The following is a 10,334-nucleotide window of genomic DNA, read 5'->3' as shown; positions in this document are numbered from 1 at the left end:
TAGGTGCATTTAGAACCTAGTGAGCTAATTTAACCCTTGAAAATGTTTGTGAAAATGTGCTAACACATGTGCAAAAGGTGAAACACTTGGTGGTTAGCACATTTAAGAAAGGGTTGAAGTGATGGAGAGGAGTTGGGTATCTCTCTCTCCCTCCCACTTAGCTTGCGAAGTGGGATTTGACGCTTTTGAGAAAATGAAATGCATATTTTCTATTGCACCAATAGAAAGTTTGGAGAAGTCACAGGAGAACACTCACCGGACGCTGGCCACTGAGGCATCAGATGTTGGTCCAGCATCCGGTGTGTCATGGAAACTCAGCGCATGTTTGAATGGTGCATCAAAGCATCCGATGGGTGAGCGTCGAACGTGGCTCTAACACTTTTCCTATGTCCAGTGAAGTGGTAACGTCAGCAAGCGCGCAAGCGAGCATCTCTAGCTATGAGTGTCAGACACCATGGAGCGTCCAGTGAGGACGTGTCGGGCGCGTTCGATGACCTTGCACACTTGTAGGGCTCCCTGAGTAGCGTCCAATGCTAAGGGGCGTGTGACGCGTCCGATGCATGTTCCCTGAGAAATTTAATGTTTAGCGGCTCCATTCTTTGGGGCGGCTTATAAATAGTGTTTGGCCGGCTCAAGGGAAACTCTCTTAGCATTCTAGCATACTTGACATCCTTATGAGCCTAAGCAAACACCTCCCACTCATCTCCTTCATAGATTAACCATCTTTGTGAGACTGGGAGTGATTCTAAGTTCATTTGCTTGGGTGATTGCATCTAGTGGCACTTGGAGATCGATTTGGCTGCACATTTCTTGTTACTCTTCGTGGTTGCCACCACCTGACGGCTTGGAGCAGCGGAGGAGCATTGGCATGATTTGGTGATTGTTCGTGGCCATCTCTAGGTGATTGAGGGGTTTTGTGCCTTTCCTGGCGAAGCGACAAAGGAAACTCTAGTGGACTGCGCGTGTCATTGGGCTATCTCATTTGTGGGTAGGTTCTTGTGGTGTCCTATTGAGGACGAGGTTAGTGCAACATGAGGAAAGTTACAAGGAAGAGTCACGTATGTTACAAGGAAACAATAGATGAGCTTAATGGACTATCTAGAATTTGCCAAAAGAAAATTGTTAATTTTGTTGTCCTTAATTTGCCTCACTAATGGAGTATTCTTTTCGTTTTTTTTATGAAAGCACTAAGTACAAGGTTGTAGTTATTAAAAAAGTCCAAAACGAGGAAAGTTCTGAAGGCAGAAGATGTTGTGGTGGTAAGCATTAACCTAACCAATTCGATAGTGCAGGTATTATCTAGGTTATTGTGCACATTTTTTATTTGTTTGGTTCAAATACCTATCACTGTACTTCTGCTATTTATTTGGGACATATCAGACTCAATGTTGTACTTCTGCAATTTATTTTGAGAAGAATTGTTTGATATACTACACTATTTTAAGCTCTGTTTCCATGTCAAATGTTATACTTCTGTTTCGATAGAGCTTGACTTCAAACACTTACTGAAGAAGTGCAGTCTCAGTGACATTAATACTTTACTGTTGTAGAGTCGTTTTATTGTGCTCTCAACTTTTTCTTCATGAGAAATCAATCATGTGCTATTGCCATTTAATTGAAAGAAAATGCAGATATGTTGTTTAAGCTCTTGCAGATCAACTTGCTACAGAGCTGTTGAAACTTGAGAGGCACTTGCAAACATTTTCTCATAGGAAAAAAATGAGGTGGTGAGATGTTACTTGGAGAAATGGAATCTGAATTTGTGTTGCTTTCTGTTTCAAGTTCTGAACTTTCAACTTGTAGATGCCATACATGCTAAACTGGTTTGTGGTTTGGGTTGTGCACATGGGATGCATTTTACACCAATCTTACTATTGGAAGAGTGAGAGAAATACTAAGGATATTTACAATTGTCATGCATTTTCACCAATACTGATCCCTATCACATTATAAGTAATACTCCGACCCCTACTTATATTTCATTTATTTTTAGAGGTGGAGTTTTTTTTCCATAGGTGACAATGTATATGTCACTATGGATCCAGCGGGAATTGCATGCTAATTTGATAACTCAGCCAAGTAAGCAGACTAAACATATTACACTTTATCACTCATTTTTTTAACAAAATGTAAGGAGTTTCAGTTCATATTTTGTACTTCGTTGTTCTGTCTATTAGCTTTGGAAACAGGTTGACTCATATAGTCATATTAAGGGGAACCACAAATTTCAGAAAATAGTTTTGAGAGCTATAAGCTATTCCCGGGAGAAAAGGCGAGGCTACCTGCACTTGTTGGATCTCAATTCTCACGGTAGAAACATATTGATGTTGCTAATCCTTCACTAAAATAGGAAAGCCTAGAAGATTTTTGGTTAAATTCCATTGCAGGGATGGACCCTTTGTAGTTATTACTTACGAGTGAGATGGACATGCTCCTTTCTCTTACCTGGCTCGACCTTGCTCCCTTCTGGATTGAAATTTGATCAATCGTACTAGAATACAGGCCAGATTGGATCTGTGGTATAGGGTGTAGTGTTCCTCGAAATTGCACTAATCAGGATTTTCGTGCAGCGCAGGTGTTTGCGTATTTGCTACAGCAATATGTTGCCTGCGGACGATGGAGGAAGCCAGTGATAAAGATCGGCTCAAGAGAGCGCTTCAGATGCATGGTTAGGACTCAGAAGGCTGTGGGGGGTTTTCATGAAGAGCTCGTCAAGGCAGCAAGGGACATTGCTGACCAATGGTATAGACATGTAGTATAATGTATATATATGCACTCTCCGAACCATTCCTAGTCACATATGTTCTTCTTTTCTGTTGTAGTTCAAATCCTGAAGGTGGAATCACAGTATAAAAATGTGAAGAAATCCTATCTCAAGTATTTGTTAGCCAAACTCGCGTCCTAGAAAGCTTCCGCCACCTCGTCAAAGTAGGTGAACCCTCCCAGGATGACCACCATTCTTTACAAGAAACACTCACTTTCATGGATAAAGTGAAGGTGATTTATATGTCTGCTCCTTGTTTGAGGTATTATGGCTTGGTGTCCATGGCTGTTTTCACTCGATGCGCATTTCTTTACTTTGTGTTTGCAGGCATCATCTACATATGATGGAGATTATGAAGATTTTTTGATCACCATATCTAAGTCAATGGAAAAAAAGATCACTGATCAAGAGACATACCTATAAGTGTTTGTTTTTCTTGGTGGTTTGTCGAGAACAATTGGACAATCATTTTACAACCATTTGTCTTTGTAGGTAAAGAGAGCCATGCACCAGATGAAAATCATAGTGCAAATCGCTTGGATCATAACGAAGAAATAGGTACTTCAGGGATCGCCGACTTCGTGCAAACATCTACAATAGGTATGTCAATTTTCCTTGAGAAGTTTATTTATATGCATTTTGAAGGTGGGTGCGAGCTCCGCCGTGGCCTTGCCTTTTTTCTCGGGCGCCGGCAAGCCATAGGCGAGAGGAAGAGCTGCTACTAGAGGGTATTTGTTCCTTCCAAATGATAGAGCTCTTCAGTTTTATCGTAGTGTTAGCACGGGCATACTACTCAATAGTCAACAAGTCCAATTCTTTTGATAGCAGTCAACAAATCAATTGTTGCTTCTAACCTGTACATGTGTGCAACACCATACCCCACCTACCTAAATATTCAATGTGTTGACTGATTGAATTTCGTTCTGAGTTTCTTCGAGTAAGGCCCTATCATATCGAATATTTTGACATATGTATGAAGTATTAAATATAGACTATTTACAAAACTAAAAACACAGCTAAAGAATAATTTCTGAGACAAATACTTTGAGTCTAATTAGTCTATGATTGGACACTAATTGTCAAATAAAACAAAAATGTTACAGTACCTGTTAAACTTTAACACCTCCAACCAAACACCCTCTAATCTGATGTGACAATATTTACATATATACTTGAATTTGTGTACAAGATGGTACGAATATGTGGCGGAACTTATTTGTGAATTTACTGGCGCACGAAAGAAATAGATATGAGATATTTATTTTCTGCTGATATAAAATATTATTTTAGTCATATCACGGAAAGGTCTATACAGTAGAGCTTGTGAACCTATGATGTTACGCTCTCTATGACTGTGTTAATTTCATAAACTTTGGTTTTTCGATTTAATATCACTTTAATATTGGTATTTAATTTCATTGTATTGTTATCTTATCGTGCGATCTATGTGTTTTATTATAAAAATTTAGTTATCCTGTGATAACGTATGGACACGCTACCCAGTAAAATATAATGATAAACTTCTAAATAGATGAATAATAATGACATGTCTCAGCGTGGAAATTATAATAATATTGATCAAATCACCCTTAATAAAAAAATTTAACAATCTCAAAAAATTGACTCTCCTGTCCGTTCTCTTCCCGCATCTCCTGCGTCTCCCCATTTCGGCACCAACTCCGGTGGAGTCCACCTCAAGTCCTCCAGCTAGTCAGTAACCACTGGCCACCGCCACCCCGGCCCCGCTACTCACGTTGTCATCCGTCCCCACTGCAGCCGATCCTCTCCGTCTTCCCAACCGATTCATTCCTCGAGGGATCGCTTGTCGGCGGGGAAGGAAAGCTTCTCATTCTTGCCGGCCTGCCGCTCAACCTCTCCTCCGTTGCCTATTCGCCTCAGGTGAGGAAGATGTGAAGAACCCTCTCTTGTTCCCCAATTTTGGGTAGCCTTCTCGTTGTGTAGAGAGGCGGTTTGCTGCTCTGCGTTCTTGCTCTTGAATCTAGATTGCTGGTCCTGGTTGTCCTTCAAGGAGGACGCGTTTATGCGATTGAGATAAGATGGAGTGAACTCTCTTTAGGGCCTGATCTTGGTTTGCAGTTTAATTAGTTACTTGCCTCGGGAACGCTGCAAGTTGGTACTTGTGTTTGTTGCCTGCTGAATTGTGGTTGGTTAGGAATGGTTCGCCATACCATACTGGCTTTTCTGCTGGCTTAGAGTTTTTGTCTCATAATAAATCAGTGAACAATAGTTTCAAACTATTATACTTGTTTCCTCAGGGAGCCTTGGTTTGCAGAATTAGTCTCAACCGAGCCATCTGTTCCAGGGGTCCCTTAATTTGGGTGTTAGGTCTGTCTAGTTGCTTATTGTCACGGAGTATCAGTGCAATCCAGAGACCTATTGGTAGGATCCTTAAACATGGTTTGCAACTTTTCTAAGAATTGCTCCAGACTCTAGCAACTAAAAAAAACCAAGGATTAAGGTTCACATTCTTTCTTAATTCCATTTATATGTTCTCCTTGTCTTCATGATATAAAAAATACATCTCTTGGTTGAATGAACTAAGAACCTTTTCTATCTCTTCTTGTATTCTTGGCCAAATTGGCATCTCACAATTTCACTGATAGTTTTTCCTATTATAATTTATGGTATTTTCAGTTTCCATGATAAATCTTTGAGTTTAAGTCCTGTTTAGCCTTTAATAAGCTCTTTCAAAATGAAAAATTGATTTCATTATGTTTGGTCGACTCTGATTTTTGTTGACCTGCAAGTTTGGTTCATACATTTGCTTTCATATAGTTGTTAGAGCACCGATCAAACACACATGACACTGTGGAAGACACACAGGTTTTGGGGCTGCAATGAGGCAGCTTTTTCTCTGATTATAGTTTGCTCTATATAGCTGATTACATAGCTATCTAAGGCAATAAGCCAATCACTAAAACTAGGCAATAGCTTAATATGGCATGCTCGTGATTGGGGGTTGCCATCCCAACTCCTTGGGCCATGCCGTGTACTACTAAGAGCAGAACAGGAAGATACAAAATAGGAAAGTACAGCTCACGGCTTACTGCTAACAATCTCCTCCTAAGCCGTGAGTACCTACTCTATATTCTTCATGCCTATCATGCTTCGAAGCTCTTGGAACCGAATGCGACCCAGTGCCTTTGTGATGATGTCACCTAGCTGCAACTTTGTTCCGACAAACTCAACATGAATCAGCTTCCTGTCGCAGCATTCCCGGATGAAGTGGAACTTTACATCGAAATGCTTGCTCCGGTCATAGTGTATAGGATTTTTCATCAAAGTGATGGCAGACTTGTCCACCAGATGTCTTGGTGCGAGGATGGCTCCTCCGACGAGCTCAGCTAGCAAACGTGCCAACCAAACTACCTCGCACGCAGCAGCAGCAGCAATGTACTCCGCTTCGCATGAAGACAGAGCAACCACCTTCTGCTTCGCCGATTGCCAAGCAATCGGTCCCCCTGCAAGGAAGAAGATGAGCCCACTTGTGCTCTTTCTATCATTCACGTCGCCGGCCAAATTGCCGTCTGAATATCCCAGCTGCTCCGGCGTACCACAATTCTTCTTCTTGGGGTAGTAGTGTAATCCCCAGTGCAGTGTGCCCGCCATGTACCGGAGCACACGCTTCACAGCAGTGAGGTATTCTTGGCGTGGCGCCTTCATGAACCTGCTGAAGTACCCCACAGGATAAGCCAGGTCTGGCCAGGAACTTCACAAGTACCTCAGGCTCCCAATTAGGCTCCAGTGCTCAGTGGCATCAACAGCCGACGAAGTTCCTTCCTTGAGCAGCTTCAGCCTTGGCTCCATGGAGGTTGTACTTGCATTGCAAGCACTCAAGCCCGCCTTCTCAAGTATCTTTGAGGCATACGCCATCTGCCGGAGCGAGATGCCAGCTGCTCCCTATGTCACCTCGAGCCCAAGGTAGTAGGAGAGCAAGCCAAGGTCACTCATCTTGAACGTGTCAGCATCTGCTGCTTGAACTTTGTCACGACGTTGGCGTCTTCTCCAGTTATGATGAGGTCGTCGACGTATACACCAACGATCAGGCGGCCTGTGCCTTGACCGCGGGTGTACATTCCATGCTCGTCGACGCAGCGCCTGAACCCAAGCCACAACAGGTTGGTGTCAAGCTTTTGGTTCCAGGCGCGCGGAGCCTGACGCAGTCCATAGAGTGCTTTGTGGAGGTGGAGCACTTTATGCTTGTGATCGTCGACGATGAAGCCTGGAGGTTGCTAAACGTACACCTCCTCCTGGAGTTCGCCATTCAAGAACGCCGATTTGACGTCTATGTGATGGACGCCCTAGCCGAAGTGATCTATGACTGCAAGCACCAGCCGCACTGACTCCAGTCGTGCGACCGGGGCATAAACCTCCTCAAAGTTGACTCCGGGCTGCTGCACATAGCCTTTGGCGACAAGGCGCGCCTTGTAGTTGACAATGGCGCCGTTCTCATCGCGCTTGACTTTGTAGACCCACTTCAAGCCTATGGCCCGGTGTCCGTGTGGAAGCTCGACCAACGACCAGGTGTGGTTTTCACATATCGACTTCATCTCCTCCTCCATTGCGGCAACCCAGTTGGGATCGCCGTCAGCCTCCTTCAGCGAGCGAGGCTCCTCCACGCTCACAGCGTGGCTGACTGCATGGAGCTCGGCTTCGGCGGTGTCGCGGTGCGCCAGCCCCGGCACCGCGTTTGTACCAAGGATTCCAGTGTCCGGTACCGATGCGGCTCGCCTTCATCATACGTGTCAAGGTTGACGTCGTTGGCGAGCGGCGTCGCGAACTCAATCTGAGTTCGGGTTCCCTGCGTCGATGCGGACGGAGTCGACAGGGATGGCGAAGTCCGTGTCGTGCTCGGGGTCGAGGATGACGTCGTGGGTGCACTCGGGGCTGAGGAAGACTCCGCAAATGCAGCAGATGCAATCTGCGACCGCGTCACCGGTGATTCCGGTGCTGGAGTTGGCACCGGGGTGTGTCGCGTCCGCACCTCATGGTCGTCCTCGATGGTGAAGGGTAGATGGTCGTCTGCGCCCAGAGTATCTTCCCAGTCCCACTGCGCATCCTCATCGAAGACGGCATCGTGGGAGACATAGACGCGCACGGCCTCACGATCGAAGAACCGGTACGCCTTGGTCCCGTCCTGGTAGCCGATGTACACGACCTTGATGCCCCTGTCGTCGAGCTTGGTGAGGTGTGGGCATACTTGCTTGATGTAGGCGACACAACCAAACACTTTGAGGAAGTGTACAGGTGGTTTCTTCCAGTACCACGCCTGGTACGGGGTTCTCCCATCGAGCGGAGTGGTGGGTGCCCTGTTGAGTAGGAACACAGTAGTGTGCACCGCCTCGCCCTAGAAGCGCCCTGGTATGCCACGTGCTAGAAGGATGCTCCTCACCATCGCCACCACGATGTGATTTTGGCACTCTACAACGCCATTCGCCACCACGATGCTCCTCGCCATCGCCACCACGATGTGTATAGGGAGCCGAATGGTGGCGCTGAATCCCCTCTCCAGCACAATACTCACCAAACTCGACTGAGGTGAGCTCACCGCCATTGTTAGTTTGGAGAACTTTCAGTTTCTTGCCCGTCTCGTGCTCAACACGCGCTTGAAATGCCTGGATCGCTGTTGGGGCATCCGCCTTGGAGCGCAGGAGAGGGGCCAAATGAAGCGGCTCATGTCGTCAATGAGTAGAAGGAAGTAGACATTCCTAACCAGTGTTTCCAGCGTGATGGGGCCGTAGAGATCTCCATGGATCAGTTCTAGCTCCTCCTGAGCCCTAAACTTTGCGGCCTTGGGGAACGGCGTCCGCTTCTGTTTTGCCAGGACGCAGTCCTCACAGACCTACTCGATTTTGTCTCTGGTGTGTACTCCATGCACCATGTCGGAGCATCCCAGCTTGCGCAGCGCCTTGAAGTTGAGGTGGCCATAGCGTTCGTGCCATCGCCACGCCACGTCGCCCACCCGTGCGGTGAGACACACAGGGTCAGTCACCTTCATGTCGAGGAAGTACAGACGGCTTGGCGATCGATGCACCTTGGCCAGCAGCTGTCGGTCCAGGTCGAAGAGGCGGAGTATGCTCGACTCGATGACGACCTTGAACTCAGTCTCGTCCATCTGACCGAGACTGATGATAGTGGTGGTGAGGCGAGGGATGTAGTAGACGCCGTCCGACTGATGGTGTTCACCGGTCCTGTAGACAAACAGTACCGTCCCCTTGCCGTGGATGTTCACCACTGAGCCATCTCTGAACTTAACCGTTCCGGAGATGCTGGTGTCGAGCTCGGCGAAGACACTCCGGGCGCCGGTCATGTGGCTGTGTCGAGCACCCATCGATGGGGCTGAACGGCCTCCTCCTACTCCTCAATGAGGTGAAGGAGGACCTTGGGTTCAGTGAGGTGAACCCGTGTCTTCGACTCTGGGGCGGCTGGCGCCAACGGTTGCCTGCGAGAACAGCACGGCACGGGCGACGCGATTACCTCCGGATCCGCCGCAATGTACATCAGCGCATGCTCCTCTTCCTTGGCCTAGGCAATTTGCGATGTGCTTCCCAATCCTCTTCATAGAGCATCAGGCGGCCCAGCGAGTCGGTGACTTCCTTCGGCTTGAGTCGCTCCTCGAACACCCGCAGCCGCCCGATCACCTCCTCGATGGAGACGCTGTTCAGATCGAGGAACATATCGAGGGAGACAGCTGCCTGTGTGAGCTTCTCTAGAATGACCTGCAGAAGCTTTTTGACTACCTCTGCATCCTGGATGTTGTCACCGAGGGAGCGCACGTTTGCAGCGAGCGTGGAGATGCGGACGTCGAAGTCGCTGACGGTTTCCCCCTCCTTGAAACCACGCGAGCGCGTTCGTCGCCGATTCGCAGATGATTGACCGCATCCCAAGCCTGCTTCACCGTGTCCTTCCTAGCCAGCGTGTTCCAGAGCTCGGACGGCATCGAGCGTAGTAGACCGGCCATTGCCCGGTGATCGTCGTGGTACTCGTCATCATCGGCGTCGTCGAAGAGGTCGTCCTGGACGACGTCCCATACTCGCAACATCTAGAAGTTTACTTCCATGACCAATGCCCACTCTGGGTAGTTCGTCCTGGTTAACATCGGCCACGCAACATGTGCAGACGAGCGCTCGACGATTTGCTCGACAACTCTGGAGCCGGAGCGACAACGGCTGTCGGAGCGCCCATGGCGACGTCGCGGCGAGCGCGGCGGATGGACCTTCTTCTCGTTGTTGCTCTCTTCGGCCTTCTTGATCTTTGCTGGAGATTTAGAAGACACAGCTAACTACGAGATCAGGCTCTGGTACCAAATGTTAGAGCACCGATGAAACACACACGACACAGTGGAAGACACACAGGTTTTGGGGCTGCAATGAGGCAGCTTTTCCTCTCATTATAGTTTACTCTATATAGCTGATTACATAGCTATCTAAGGCAATAAGCCAATCACTAGAACTAGGCAATAGCAAACTAGGCAATGGCATGCTCGTGATTGGGGGTTGCCATCCCAACTCCGTGGGCCATGCCGTGTACTACTAAGAGCAGAATAGGA

Source organism: Sorghum bicolor, chromosome 10 (assembly GCF_000003195.3).
Source record: "Sorghum bicolor cultivar BTx623 chromosome 10, Sorghum_bicolor_NCBIv3, whole genome shotgun sequence".
In the NCBI taxonomy this organism is placed as follows: domain Eukaryota; kingdom Viridiplantae; phylum Streptophyta; class Magnoliopsida; order Poales; family Poaceae; genus Sorghum; species Sorghum bicolor.
Note: the sequence above shows the minus strand (reverse complement) of the source record.